The 15,576-nt window shown below is 40.4% G+C and overlaps 1 protein-coding gene across 4 annotated transcripts in view; it reads right to left on the bottom strand.

Annotated features, from left to right (window-relative positions):
- SPTBN1 (spectrin beta, non-erythrocytic 1) overlaps window positions 1-15,576 on the bottom strand; it is a 197,006-nt gene extending 181,430 nt beyond the window's left edge. For 2 of the 4 annotated variants that reach the window (XM_004775675.3, XM_013047393.2), the window contains exon 1: window positions 15,339-15,576. The gene's annotated coding sequence lies outside the window, so the exon portion shown is untranslated. Of the gene's footprint in view, window positions 1-14,335; window positions 14,359-14,625; window positions 14,758-15,338 lie in introns of those variants that run through there. The other 2 variants (XM_004775676.3, XM_004775678.3) reach the window with 2 other exon arrangements.

The raw sequence follows: 15,576 nt of genomic DNA, 5'->3' as shown, positions 1-15,576 counted from the left end.
TCATAGGTTTGATATTTTCCAAACTGCCAAAATACCATATAGAGAATTTATTTGCTATTGAAGAATGAAAAGATTAATACATCTAAAGAAGCTAAGTATCTCCCTCCACATGTTTTCCACAAAATATTTTTCAACACTGTAAAAAAACAAAATGTTGTTTACATATTCTAAAAGCACACCTAGAAAAATAGCCTCAATTCTACTTACCAAAGGCCTAATAAGTATAAACTACAAATCTCTGTATGAAGACACTAACATAAGAGCCAGAAATAATGTTTCTATACACGAAGAACCCCTCTGAAATATATATAAGATACTGAAAGTGACAAAGCACAATTCAGGACTTACAAATCGAATGACAGCGATGTATAAGAAACAATAAATCTAATGACAGCAATGTAGGGTACTCTCTAAAAAGCCATAACACTTGCAATTAGTCTAAGCCCAAATTCATAATGGACTTCAAATTAGAGGATAATTACAATATCTGTTAATACCATCTTTCTAGAAATTTGGTTTGTATTGAAGCCCTCCTAGAGGAAGTTCACTCACTGTTTTCATATTATATTTAACATCTACGTCCTCTCTGTTATTTTATTTCCACTCGGTAACCTAAGTATTGTTTTTTAAAAAAATTTCATCTTCGCAGCACCCATGCTAATAAATAGGTTGACTGGATTATCCTCTGAAGCAACCTCCATCTCTACTTAGTCACCCCTCACCCTCTGCAGGCAACGATCGTGTCACTATTAGTCTCAAACCTGTACAGGACCCCTTCTAAAGGCCGCACAACCCCACTCCTGTTTTGTTTTTGTCATCCTGACTTTAAAAAAAAAAAAGCCCCCCCCCCTTTTTTAATGGAGAGACCAGAATTAGAATGTAAATCAATTACAAACAAGAATCAAGTATTGCAGATAAAATAACACAGTCAAAAAAGGAATAAGCAAAGAAAAAAAGATTCTGCAGGACTGTAACCAATGCCCTTCACTATGCTTCTACAAGGTTCTAACATTCAAACACCATAATTCATATCCACATGACTATCCAACATACAAAATATAGGACTTTTTTTTTTTTAAACCTCTCGGGGCCCAAATTTCTATTCAAACCGCAATTAGGGAGTAGGGTGAGCAGGGCAGGGGAACCTCCATGTGAAGTCTGAGATAATGCATCACTAATTAGTCCAGATAAAACCATGCAAAGTAATATGTGACACAGAAGTATTTTCCTACATACAGGCACAAGTTTTTTAAGACTGCTAGAACAAAAAAATAAATAAAAATAAACCTTACTAAAGGGGATAGCTACCATTTCTATTTCTTGGTAATACATTTAGAGGAATGATTTTGCTCAAGTGAAATGATAAGTTTGAAACGCTTCTGCTCAACTATAGCTATTTTAAGTCAGGCCAAGGCTGCATTAGTGCTTGTCATACAGCTTGCTCCCAATCTCTTGGCAGTTCTCCAATGCATTCCAACTTCTTATGCACAGCCTTGCTGGAATCACATCCCACTTATCTCTAAAGACACACTAAGTAAGATGTTGCCACATTACACAACCAACCTGCCATCTATTCCCATCAGATCACTTTGCACAATGTCTGACTAAAAAAAAGAAATCAGACCACCATCTGCGTGGATACGGTTTAGTCCAAAAATCCAATTTACATTGGCCCCCAAAACAAATATCAGAATACTGCTCAAAAACAAAATTGAGAATTGAGAATACTGCTCAAAAAATTGAGAATACTGCTCAAAAAAAAAACCAAAAAAACAAAAACACAAAACAAAACGTGGGGAAAAACGCTGTACTCCACTGCCCAAAAAAAGGTTGAATACTCACCAACTAAGGAAGAAGAACTGACATGGAAGGGGAAAAAGCAAGATCACATCTTTAAAAAGAAATGCCTTAACTACGGATGTTAAAGCTTAGCCATGTTCCCACTGTTTACATCTTGAAGCAAATTATTAATCAGTGTATATTTTAAAAAATCATCTCAGTATTTAATGAGTCCCGTTACTTCCTTTAAAACAACAATTTAACATAGCAATACATCATCTAAGTCAATGTACTCTCTAATTGTTAATATTTGGCCAAAAAAAAAAAAAAAAGTCCTCTTCAAAAACAATCTGGAATGGTTAACCACATGCTGCTACATTCCATTCTCACTAAAAAAAATATATTTAATTAGCACATTTGAGCCTCATGCTCTGCACAGCTGCACAACATTCCAGTGATAGGCCAGCTATCATATACTCTCTACACTGAATATCTACTTACTTTAAAGGTTAAGAAGACCGAGAACCAGTTCTCAAATATGATCCACTAAAGATTATTTCATTTATTTCATATGAACAAAAGTTTCCTTTAACAATGAAAATATATACTATAATTAGGAATAAAATAGTCACACAAACATTCACTAACAGATTAATTCTTCAGAGCTGGAAATACATATATATCTGTATCTATATCTATATATATATGCATAAATATATATGACACTCCACCGGCAGATAAGAGTACTCTTCCTCAGGAATAAGACAATAAATTAACCTGCTCTCTAATTAAACTTTCACCCTTTATGAATCAAACAAGATTTTAAGAGCTAGGATGAAAGCTAGTGTTCTTAAAGTCAGGAACACACACTTCAAAAGCAAAATAAGCATTTCAAAATGAAAAATCATCCTAATTGTCAAGGAAACTCAGAAATTCTTTTAGGGGAGCCTGGGTGGCTCAGTGGGTTGAGGCAGGCCTCTGCCTTCAGCTCAGGTCATGATCTCGGGGTCCTAGGATCAAGCCCTGTAGCAGGCTCTCTGCTCAGCGGGGAGCCTGCTTCTCTCTCACTTTCTGCCTGCCTCTCTGCCTACCTGTGATCTCTGTCTGTCAAATAAATAACTCTTTAACAACAACAACAACAAAAAAAAAAAAAGAAAGAAATTCTTTTAGCAGTGGGTATTGATTTAAAAACAAACAAAGAGACAAAAAACAACAACCACCACCACCACCACCTACCTTTAAAACAAAGAATAAAACACAAGGTGCGTGCTGGCTTCCCTGCTGTTCAAACGGCACATGAATGTCTGTGCTGTCTGTGCTCCAGGATCGTGGTCATCCTTGACTCCACCCAGGAGATAAGTTGGGTGTTTAAGGACAGCTGGCAGCACAGAGTTGTCAAGATCACTGTGAGAAAGACCAGGCTCCTCTCAGAGAAGTTACCCAACTGATACTTATGACCACCGCCTCCTAAAAAAGTGACAGGTGCACTCATCCATTCAGAGGTCCGAATAAGGCCACATTCCGGCCCCCTGTTCTCCCCTATCCTGGGGCGCAGGGACCACTGTGAGCACACTGTCTCATCTCAATGCTCCCCAAGTGCGAGACCCAATGTGTGCAGCTACCTGGGGGTTAAGCTGAGATTCCCCGCTGCAGGCTTCAGACAGGCCAGGCACATTAACAATCACAGCACTTCCCTTGAGGAGTTGTGCAGGTCCTCAAAAAGAATGATTCCCATCAGGTCAGGAGTGCGGGAAGAATCCCTTATTTGGAGAGAGGAAGTCCATGTAGTGCTGCTGAGCCCCAACCCCGGATCAGCCAGCCCAGCTGAGCTTCCCCCTAAACTGTAAAAGGAGCTACCACTGGCCTTCAGTATTTAAACCGGGTTAGAAGCACATTTGCCACACTTCCTCCAGGCCCACCACTCCAGACAAGACCAGTAACAACCACAGAGTACCTCATAGAAACTGCTAGGAAGGGCTTACTTTCTCTTCCAGTTAAAGAGTAATTCACCCCTCTTCCCACTCTTTTTCCTAAGCACATAAAAAACCCTTTTAGCACCTTCTTCAGGAAAAGGCCAAATACTAGAATTAAGGCAACAAAGTGCTAGCGAGTCAACTCCACCCATCCAATGTCCCAAGGCTTAAACAACTGGCTTGCATAATCAAATAAGTATATTGCTTCTTCCCCTTGAAACAGATCCTAGATCAAAAGATAGAATTTTAAAGAATTCAGCCAATACAAAGACCCTAAGAAAGTTGAGCTCTTAGCATATGCTTTCAACAATCACAACCAAACTGGCCCAGTAAAATTTATTACCTTTAAAACCAAGATTCTAATAACCACATCCATTCCATTTGTAACACTGTTATGGGGTAGCTGTTTTAAAGATTCTCCAAAATCTGAAGATAAAAGTAAAATCAGATGTTGTCCAAAGCATATGGAGATGTCCCTCAAGGGAATTAATGCAGCTCTGATGAGAATTTTTTCCAAAACAAAACAGAAAGCACATATTATCTAATGAGAACTTAATTTCTGGTATTTTTCCACTATAAAAATTTTTTTCAAAGAAACAAAGTATAATAAAATATGGATTTTGTTTATTTACCACTTTTCTTTAACATTCCTACCACTAAAAACAGTTCAGGGCAACAGACAGTGTCCATGCCATATCTTTAAATAAGACCAGGAATAAGATTTTATGTTTTGTCATGCTACATGTATTGAAAGGAAGAGTAATAAACATCATCAAGTGATTATTTAGACTGTCAAAACTTGACATCTTTAGCCCGAGATCTGAGAATGTGACCCTTATTTGAAAGATCAGTATATGCACTGGGAAAAAGGTTTAAAGGATCAGGAGTGCGGGAATAAATATATAAATATATATGACAAAATGAATATGACAAAATAAATATATATAACCAAAATGTTAACTGCATGCTGTTGAAGTCACTAAATATCTAGTGATTTCAATTTTCTTCTTTGTTTTCATTTTTATTTTCTATATGATCTAAAATAAAAATTTATATTTTGGTAATAAAATATTTAAAAACTTTTATGTTAGATGATTTTATGCTAATTTATAGCTTTTTGAAAGTACACATGCTTCAGAAGCCATTCAGAAAACTATACTGCATAGAGTCGCAGACACTGTCAAATATTCAAGGATTCTAAGAAAGTAAAAAAGAAAATTAGTATTTTAACTTTTTTTTAAAAGATTTTTAAAATTTATTTATTTGACAAAGATCACAAGTAGGCAGAGAGGCAGGCAGAGAGAGAGAGGAGGAAGCAGGCTCCCCGCCGAGCAGAGACTGGATAAGGGGCTGGATCCCAGGACCCTGAGATCATGACCTGAGCTGAAGGCAAAGGCTTAACCCACTGAGCCACCCAGGCATCCCAATATATTAACTTTTAAGACTATTGTACTCATGAAAAAAGCACTCCCTTGCTAGAGATTTAAAAATACAATGGAAAATGTTTAAACATCACAGAACAAAATAAATAAGCATTGTTTTAGGGAAGCATCTAGGTTTCCCTTCCCCTCTAACTAAGTAAGATAAAAGGGCTAAAAGGAGGAGGGATGTAAACCACGATAAGGGCATGTTTTACCCCACCAAAGACTGTAGAGCTGGTGAAGAACATTCCAGGAAAATTGTACAGCCTTTGAATGTTTACATTTAGCCTTGAAGCAAACGCACTAGGACAATTATCCCTGAACCTGCTATCAAAGAGAGTAAGGAAACAACAAGAAACCTCACTGAGAGCCAGAGGCAGTAGCCATAGAGGCCAATCTCCTGGAGGATGTTTTTTACCAGCTCCCTTGTGGCCCAGTTCCTACATCTTTTCCCACACTCCACGGAAGTAATAAAATACCAAGGCTCTAAAAAAGTGCACACTTAAATAAAGAATGGAAAAACATTTTCAAAATTTCAGGCTCTTTATGCCTTTAGTATTGAGACTGCTTTTCTGTAAGTTCCGGCAGGAGAAAAAAAAACTGAATAGCAAAAGGTATATTTAGCTGATTAATCATTTTACTTATTAGTTTTTATCCATCTAAAATGAGGCTTATCATGGTGTTAGGATATTTTTGATAAAAAGCAAGTGCTTATTGTTAAGTACTTCCAAAAATTTGGGAAATGTGGAGAGATGAAATTAGAGCTCTTAACCACAATCTCATCACCAAGAGATAGCCACTTTCTAAGCACAGACATATTTAATTATAGATATATACTCCCAAATAATAAATTCTGCTTATTTATATATCGTTCTGCATTCCATCCTAGTTCATCTGTTAAGTAAAAGTCTGTAATTATGTTCTAATACAGAATTTATTGCCCAACCAATGGCTTAAAGTTTGTATGTTACAGATCAGAAATAGAAGGATGCTACAGATTGTAGAGCAGAGATGTCAAATGACTCTAAAAATCACTCAGGTGTTTATTCCCATAATTTAGAGTTTACAAAGGATGGAATTGTGACACCTATAAACAGGGGTCAGTTTTAAAGCAATCTTGAAATTATAACATCTTACTTCCAGATCTCAAAGCACACTTAACCTAAAACCTTCCTCAATCAACCACTTAAAACTGATAGCAGAAAAAAACCCACAAAATTCATGGAGGTAAATCAGTTCATTTCTACAAGCTACATTTTACAAAGTACCAACACAGTTGGGAATTTAGGCCATAAAACAGAACTATTTCCTCTCAAATATTTCCCCCAAAGGTGAAGGGCAATGTGATTCATTCCTGAGACTCACTTTCAAAATGTTATCTCCACACAATTTCCCACGTTAAAAGTCTTAAAATAGCCCGCTGCCTCCTTTCATCGTGGAGATTAATCAATCATACATATATCCCTCTGTCTCACCTATGTGATAGAGAGATACAATAAATATCACAAATATATATATATATATACACACACATACATAAAAATTTGCTTTCATCCAAAGAAGAAAAGCTTTATTAAAATTCATTCCTCTCACACTTAGCCTATAATATTCCCAAATGGTGAGAAACCATTAATCGGAAGTAACAGGAATCTGGAGTTATTTTTATTTTAAAATTTTCACTTAGAATTTCATCTGCTTTTCTGACCAATTTCAATGAAACATGATGGTCTAATGGTTACAAAATTAGCTTCAGCAGCTGTGCCTGGGTTTCCACAAGTGAGAACAAGTGTGTCACGGAAGTCCACTGCCCTCTTTCTGCACAAGGATGTTGTTTGGAAATACTAAAGTATCCTGGTCACCTTTTCAGCTGACCCAGGTTAGTGTAAAGTCAAGTTAGCTTTCCATCATATCTAAGTGCTCTACTTTTCTCTGAGGCCTATACCCTGAAGACACTAACTTAACTCATTTTTTCTCTGCTCTTAGAAAAGTGGACAGAAGGACAAGTAAGACAATTCTTTAGAAATTTAAACTATTCCTTACCAATGACCTTTAGTGGCCAGATTTCCTTTTTTCTTTCCTTTTTTTTTTTTAACAATTAACATAAAGTGTTGCTTGCTTTTTTGATTATTAAAAAATGGCCCTCCTGGCAGTCTATTATATTTACTGTATTCTCTATGTGTAAAATATTTCAAAACTCAAGGAGAAACCTTAAGTCATAGGAATTTCCTTTCTTACAAGAAAGGAAATCCCCCATCAACCCACCATCCAAAGCATTAACATTTTAATGTATTTCCTTCCAGTCTTTTATTTAATATAACAAAACCGGACTTATACCCTATTGTATAGCATTGCATAAAGGTATTTCCACTGAATATTATATTGTTAGCATTTTCCCATTTCAGTAAAATTCTAACAAACCATTATTATTTAAAGAACTATAATGAATTCCATCCCATTCTCTGTGCCATAATTTGAGTATGTCCCATTTGCTTTTTCACTATAAATACTGGTAAGAATATCCTTGTTTAAAAATCTGTCCTTATTTTTATTTCTTTCTTTTAGGTTACAGAAATACAAGTGGGAGTTCACTCCAAAAAGTATAAGCATTTAAGGTTTCTATTATGTATATATAACCCAGTTTCCTCTACTAAGTTTGTATTAATCCAAATATTCTCCCAACAGATAATGCAGAGTTCCTATTTTACAGCCTTATTTATGCACCAATTAAAGTGGAAAAATTAATCTAATTGTTTTGTGTTTCAAATTACTGGTGAATTTGAATAATTTAATATAGTTATTATTGGCTTCTTTGATTTCTTCTTTTATAAACTGTTCATATCCTTTCCCCCAAATAGTAGGGCTTTAGTGTTTCCTTGTTTGTTAAAAATAGGCATTAGTTAGGTTTGCCTTTCCTATAATTAAACATGATACATATGGACAAGTTTAACATAGACTGAACCTAGCATTATTTATCTAATTGATGGTATATTTACTGGAATGTATCTTTTCTGAAAAAGTCAAAATATTTATTTGAAAGAAAACAAAGTTGAGACTAAGCAAACTATCCATGTCTCGTGGTAATTAAAATGTATTGTGATAGACAGTAGATTATCTCACTTAAACTTTAACAATCCTTTGTGATAGGTACCACCATGCAGATGGAGATACCAAGGCTCACAGAGAGGTCAAGATAGTATGCCCATGGTCACTCAGCCTGTACAGGGAGTCACCAGGTTGTGTACTTCCACAGCCTAAAGCTCAGGACCCTTGCATCCAACAGCCTTCCCATCAGTCACTCTGGCTCTGATCTCTCTCAACTCTTCCAACATTATCTCCACGGAGGTTCTGCTGCAACCTCAGATTGAACATGTTCAAAGTTAAAACTGATTCTCTTCCCAACTAGATCTTCACCATTCCCAGGGTCTATTTCTGTCATCATCCAAGTCTGAAATCCTTGTCACCTTAGCTCCTCATCCACTTAGACCTATCTTCCATCCATTCATTCTACAAGCAATTGGCACAGGATTGGGCCATCACAGCCTTTCTCCCATCTCTCCCCTCCTTCTCGTTCTCTTGGTTACCACCTTTACCTGCTCCCTTAACCTCCAAACCCTCACACCATCCCACCCCACCCCCCAATCACCTATTTCCTCTCTCCCTGCTTTTGATTCCTTCCTGTTCCACTCTATTTTGAACTCTGCCAGAGTGCTGTTACTCAAATGTCTTATCATCACAAAATTTTGGGGTTTATACAGGATCTTAAAATTAAGCATGAGATCCAATTAACTGGTAGTTACTGCCTAGAGCACTATGTTGAGAATGTTACTGAGGTTTTACCTCAGTTCTGTGGAAAAAGAGTGTCATGCCTGATTTTCTAGTTCTGCCTCGGAAGGAGGGACTGGCGCCCAGGTGCATGTTTTAACCCCCACTATAATTTTATCTAAGTTCTTCATTTTATAAATTTAGAACTGAGACCAAAAGAGTAAATGGCTTGCCAAAGTCACACACCAAGTCAATAAGAGGTCTTTTATCTTCTGGGACATTAGAGAATATATTTTATACAGTAGAGTATATAGTCTTTAGATCCAGGAACTAAATTTTATTCAGCATTAAACCAGCACACACCATCACTCTAACCCAATTTCAAGCCCTGGCAAGAGAAGGTATCCAATGATTTGTTCATTGAATCAAAAACAATATGGCAGAGTAATCTTAGAGTAGCAGCAAAAGGAGAACAGTAGTATAAAATGCTTCTTGGTAAAAAGACCTATAATTACTCTACTTTCAAGAACAGGAACCTGAGCTGACAATGGGTTTCCAGTAAGTGGTCTTGTACAGCCTGTGCTGATGGATACATAAATCCCACTGTAACAAAACCTTTTTAAAAAATAAAAGAATAAGCTGTTTATTAGCTCTTTTGACATAAAAATATCAAGGAAGTTTTTGGAAAGCATTTAGAAGAGGTCAGTGGCTCATACAACTTAGGTAGTTTGAAGAGAAATAATGAAACTGTTATTTACTGAACACCTACTATGTACTTAGCACTGTACACTACTGTCTCCCATCCGTATCAGGAAGTATTATCATTTCAATTTTAGGAAAATGTTTCTATTTCAATAAGGAAACTGGTTTCAAGAGTAATGAATTATCCCAAGGCCAGATCCTAACTGACCACATGGCTAGTATACAACAGCATTAGGATCTGAGCCTAGATACATTTGATACCGAAACTAATGCTCTTTCACAACTGAAAAAAGAAATTTTCCTGCCATAACAAAATTGTCCTTGCAAACCTTAAAGAACAAAAATTGATTACGACTCAACTGAAATTACGGATGACTGTTCATCAAATGAAACCAAAGAGCTTTTAAAAACAAACACAAACTGGGAGGTAATTTTTGTGATACATATAAGCCACAGGGATTAGCAGACAATCTACATAAAGAACTCCTACAAATCAATAAGAAACAAATCTAAAAGATAAGTAGACAAAAAGCTTAACGGGAACTTTACAAAAGAAGGAACTCAAATAGCCAATAATATAAATACTTAACCTCACTGATCAGAGAAATGGCAAATAAAAAGACTGAAGAGATATCATTTCATAAATAGCAATGGGACAACATTTTAAAGTCTGGTAAATGAAGTAGTGGCAAAGTTGTAGAATGATTATAACATGTACACTACTTGTAGGAACACAAATAGTATGATCACTCAGGAAAAAACATTTGGCATATTTAGTAAGGTTGATGATACACATACTCCATTATCCAGCAAATTTTACTTGTGAGAAAGACACACAAATGTGTGTGTGCTTGCATCTATCTCCATATATGTATTAAGAGACATATAGAAGACATATTCACAATAGCCTTTTTATAAGAGCAAAAAACTAGAATCAATTCAAATCTCTATCTACAGCAGTAGGAATAAATAAGTGGTCTCAGAATACTATGTAGCAGTAAAAATGAATGAATCACAGCCCCAAAATGAATGAATCTCAGGAATATAATGTTAATTTAAAGTGAAAGTGACAGAAAAATACATAAAGTGTAATTTCTTTTTTTTTTTTTAAAGATTTTATTTATTTGCCAGAGATAGAGAGAGAGAGTACACATAAGCAGGCAGAGAGGCAGGCAGAGAGGCAGGCAGAGGCAGCGACGAGAGAAGCAGGCTCCCTGCCCAGTAAGGAGCCCGATGTGGGACTCGATCCCAGGACCTTGGAATCATGACCTGAGCCAAAGGCAGCGGCCTAACCAACTGAGCCACCCAGGCGTCCCGAGTGTAATTTCTTTTATATAAATTTCAAAAACATACAAAACCCATAAAGATAACCCATAAAGAAGAGCAAGGGAGGGAATGATAAACATAAAGTCAGGACAGTGGCTACTTCAGTCGGGATGACAGAGGATCAATCACACAGGCAACTATGAATACACAATGATAAGATTCTTCTTCCTGAACTGGGTGATGGGTGGGTGCCTGAGCGCTCAATGATTTATGATTCTGTAATAGATCTTTTATGAGCATTATTTTGTACATACAAATCACTTAATAAAAAACTTTAAGAAGGCAATGGACCAGAAGGGCAGGACACTGAATATACCAGAAGTAACTGATGACAGAGAACAAGATGACAGAGAAGATCAAAGGGAGCAGAGGGGCACTTGTACTCAGGGGTTTAGCTTCCTGGACTCCAATTCTGCTATCTCAAAGCCAATGCCTTTTTATCTAGGCAGGGAGGGGAGACTGTTTTTCAACTTTAGAGGTGTTCTGGAAAAGAACTAAAAAACTTCACTAGTCTAAATAACTATTAAAAAAATAGGGCTCCTCCATCTAAAAATTAAAGAACTTTATAAAGTATTTCTGTATTAAATGATTTACAGTCATTGCATCCCTTTCTTCAACACCACTTAGTAACCCAAGGGAGGGGGGATTGGGCTGATATTTCAGGCAAAATAAAAACAAAAGAAAGATATTAGAAGGATATGGAAGTCCCCTTAGCTGAAGGAGTAGAGCAATTTCTCCATTTAACATGCATACAAGTCACTTGGGGTCTTGTTAAAATGCAAATTCTGATTGGATAGGTCTAGGATGAGACCTCTAAGAATCTGCCTTCATAAAAAGAACCTGACTTGGGTGTTCCACAAACCTCACTATTGCAACAAGAGACATTATGAAAATACCTTCTCCAGGGACGGCTAAAAACAGAAGTGTGGGTGTCTCTAATTGGGATAGTTTCATTTTACCCACCAAGATAAAGAAATTGAGATACTCTTCCTACACTATATAAACTTGGGTACGGATACCTGTTATCAGAAAAATCAAGAATACTAAACTAGGTCTTTTGCAAAGAAAAGGTGCTCTGAGAGGCAGCAAAGATTGAAAACTTAAAAGAGAAATCCATGAGAAGTTTTACTCAGAAGGGATATTAACCCTTTCCTTATGGAAGAATTGTTTCCCAGTGGTACTGAAGAAACCAGAACTACCAAAAGGAAATGCACAGAACAGTAATTAAAGACTGATTATAATGCAGATGTTGGTCATGGCCCAACATAGTCAAAGGAGCATCACACAGGTCTATATATTACATATGTATGTGTGTGTGAATAGCTCTAGAATTCTAAGAATATGCTCTTAAAATGAAAAGTTATTATTTTAACAGAAACCACATCAAATAATTCCCACTCATCATGTCTATTTAATAGTAGTAAAAACCCTTCCATCTCAAAATAGTATTCTGCATGTAGAGTCATGCTTTCATACAGCACTCAATAACCACTCAAACTCTTCCAAGGAAACACCAATGCCAAGTCTCCGCTAAGAATGTGTCACAGCAGAGTGAGGTCTTCTCACTTGCTCCTACAACATCACAGACTGTTGTTACTAGTCTCACCCTAAGAGACGCTCTGCACAAAAAGCCCGCACAGCAGTTTCCTCACTGTCCCAATACTTATTCTCAGATGAAGTGTTCAGTTAGTCCAGAGATAACAGAAAGAGTGTAGCCTAACAGAATTCTGCACCTGGTGTGTAAGTCAGAACAGCTAAACCCCCTGTGCCATCAACACAGGGTATTTTTTACAACATAATAAATCCAAAATGTCTGGATAATCCTTGGAAACAATACTCCCAAACATCTTTAGGCATCACAACCCAAGCAACGATGAAATCCAAATTCAAAAATATTCTACATTTTAATGGCCCTCTATTAGAGAAACGCAAAAACAATGCACATAAACCACACACTGATATGCAGTTCCACTCTGCAGAACCACATAAAACCAAATGGGGGATTCATTAGAGATTTTTAAAAAATAAAAGTAGATATGCCCTTGCACTGAAGCACTGACCTTCCCTTCCGGTTAGCATACTGAAATTCCCTTTTTCACGCATACATTTTAGAAGAGGTGACATTTAGATGTCTCTCATTTGCCATCCCACATTGAATAAATGAATTGTAGAAGTGACATTTAAAAGAGAAATTCCCAGGGTTCCCAGACTAAACAGATGAGGACTTTGGGAATCATCTTCCGCTAACCAGATACCAGCCACAGAGGCCTCGGTGGTCTGCCTTTCACCACCCCACCCTCCCAGCCACATCTGCAAAAAATACATACGCAAAAAAAATACATATAAACAAACACAAATGCAGTCAGTTACCATGATAATCCCATTAGTCATGACTGGATACTTAACGCAGCTATCTAAATCAATCTGACTACCAATATACCAACAATCATGATACTCACTTACCTAACAATCCTTAATAGAAGAATCCAAATCTCTAACTGTGCTTAACAGAAAAAGCAAGTGATAAAAAGAAAGCAAATACGGATTAAAGAAACAATTTATCCACCAAAAAAATACGTCTTTCTTAAAACAAGTTACTGAATGTTAATATTTTTTTAAATGTCTCAGGGACATAATAACTAAAACACATCAATCCTTTCATTAAAAAAAAAAAAAGGTTTCCTATAGGAAAAATCATATTCTTAGTATTAACCAGAGAGAGGTTATTAACCAGAGAGAATTAAAGAGAGAGGTACTGTAATGGTATCGTCGTTAAGCTTCAATTAATCACTCTTCACATACGAAGAAATCGATGGATAGCTGGGTTGTAGTCACAGATTATGGGTAACGCATAGAAAAACAGTGCGACTCCCGATACTGACTGCACCAGTGCCTCCGCACACCACCGGGCCTGTCCGCCCTGCAGCCCCTCCCTACCGCTCAGGTCCCTCAGTCGGAGATCAGATTCCGGTCCGCACCGCAGGCCGGCTCTCTCAGCCTGCATTAGCTCCGCAGGACGCCCCTTCGTCCGAGCACTGTCCCACTGTCCGACCGGCGGGGCGGGAGGGGTCACCCCAAAGAGCAGCGCCCCCCCCCCTTCACGGCTAGGTGACCTGGTCCTCCTGACGCCACATCCAGCTGAAGCAGCATGACAAGGTAGACAAGGTAGAAGCAGCTCCCGGCCGCGGCCAAGGGCAGCCCCAGGCCTGGGTGGGGCCGGGCGGGGGCCGCAGGCGCCGAGTGGCCGTGCCAAGCCCCGGCAGCGAGAACCAGGGGAGGCTGCAATACTGCTGCATTGTGCTGCATCACGGCGAGGGCACTGGGAGCCATCCATCTTGCCAAAAAAGCACATCCCCGCCCAAATAAACCCACCGAATCCATTTTTCTCCTCTGCTGAAGCACCCCCACACTCGCCCTCTCCTTGCTCTGAGGCCCGGCTTTTGACTGGAAAAATAATGGACTTGGTTTGTATACTGACATCGACAACACTCCCCTCCCCATCTGACGACAGGCACTTGGCATCGTTCCTCTCACAAAAACAAAGAGAAGGCTCTCCCCCCCCCCAAAAGAGGGCCGCGGGCGCGGTGTGAAGGATGAGAATAGGGGCTCCCAGCCAACCCCCGCCAAAAGCCGGCCCGGAGGGTCCCCGCGCTGGTACAAACCTGTTGAAGAGCTGGTGGCTGGAGCTGAAGGGCGGGCGCCGACGCGGCTCCGCGCCCCAAGGCGGCTCACGCCCAGCCCTGGAGAGTGGGGACGGTGGTGAGGGCGGGGGACCCGCGCGAGGATGGGCGGCGGGGAGGGGGGGCGCCGGGCCGCCGCCTCCGGCTCAGCTGCAGCGCGGCGCAGCGGGGACCACGCCTGGCCGCATCCCCCGTACCGTTACGCGCGGAGTCGGGCCCTGTCACCGCCGCCCCCGCTCCCCACCAGCCCCGGCCGCAGGGAGCACACCCGAAAATACGCCCTCCCAGCTGCCCACTCCGTACCCACCCCCGCGCCGGGGGCAGCTGCGCCCTGCTGGAGGGAGGAGGCGGTGGAGGCAGAGAGAAGGAATCGGCGCCGCTGCGCCCAAGGATGAGGCTGGGTCACCCCGGTGCGCACAGGGGTGCCGTGTTCCCTCACTGCAGAGCCTGCCGCCCCTGCCCGCATAGTCCGCGTACTGATGAGCCCAGGAGACCCAGGCTCCCCGCGCCGCCCCCGCCCGGGCTCTGCAGCCTCCCTGCCCCCACGCCGCTCCCAGGGCGCAGGGCAGCGGTGGGGCAGCGGCGTCTTCCCGGCCTGGGCCCGCGCCCCTCCTCCTGCCCTCCCGCCACCCAGGAGCCCGCCCGGGAGGCAGCCCCAGTGAGTTGGCATCTTCCTGCCTAGGCCCCCCACCTACCTCCCACGGATAAGGGGGTGGGGGCGCCGGGGTCCCGTCCTCCTCCCGCTCCTCGGCGGCCGGGCGGGTGGGCCGGGAGGCGACTCCGCGGGGCTGTCCGCGGCTGGGGCCGGGGCTCACAGGACGGGACCGGTGGGCGCTGCTGCGCGGGGCTGCGCGCTCGCTCCGGGCGGAGAGGCGGCCGAGGGAGGGACTGGAGGAATCCGCAGCCTGCACGGCAACAGCTGCACTGATTCCG

This window comes from Mustela putorius, unplaced genomic scaffold, assembly GCF_011764305.1.
Source record: "Mustela putorius furo isolate JIRA1106 unplaced genomic scaffold, ASM1176430v1.1 tig00000224_pilon_pilon_pilon, whole genome shotgun sequence".
Classification (NCBI taxonomy): domain Eukaryota; kingdom Metazoa; phylum Chordata; class Mammalia; order Carnivora; family Mustelidae; genus Mustela; species Mustela putorius.
This window is presented reverse-complemented; position numbering and strand designations above follow the sequence as displayed.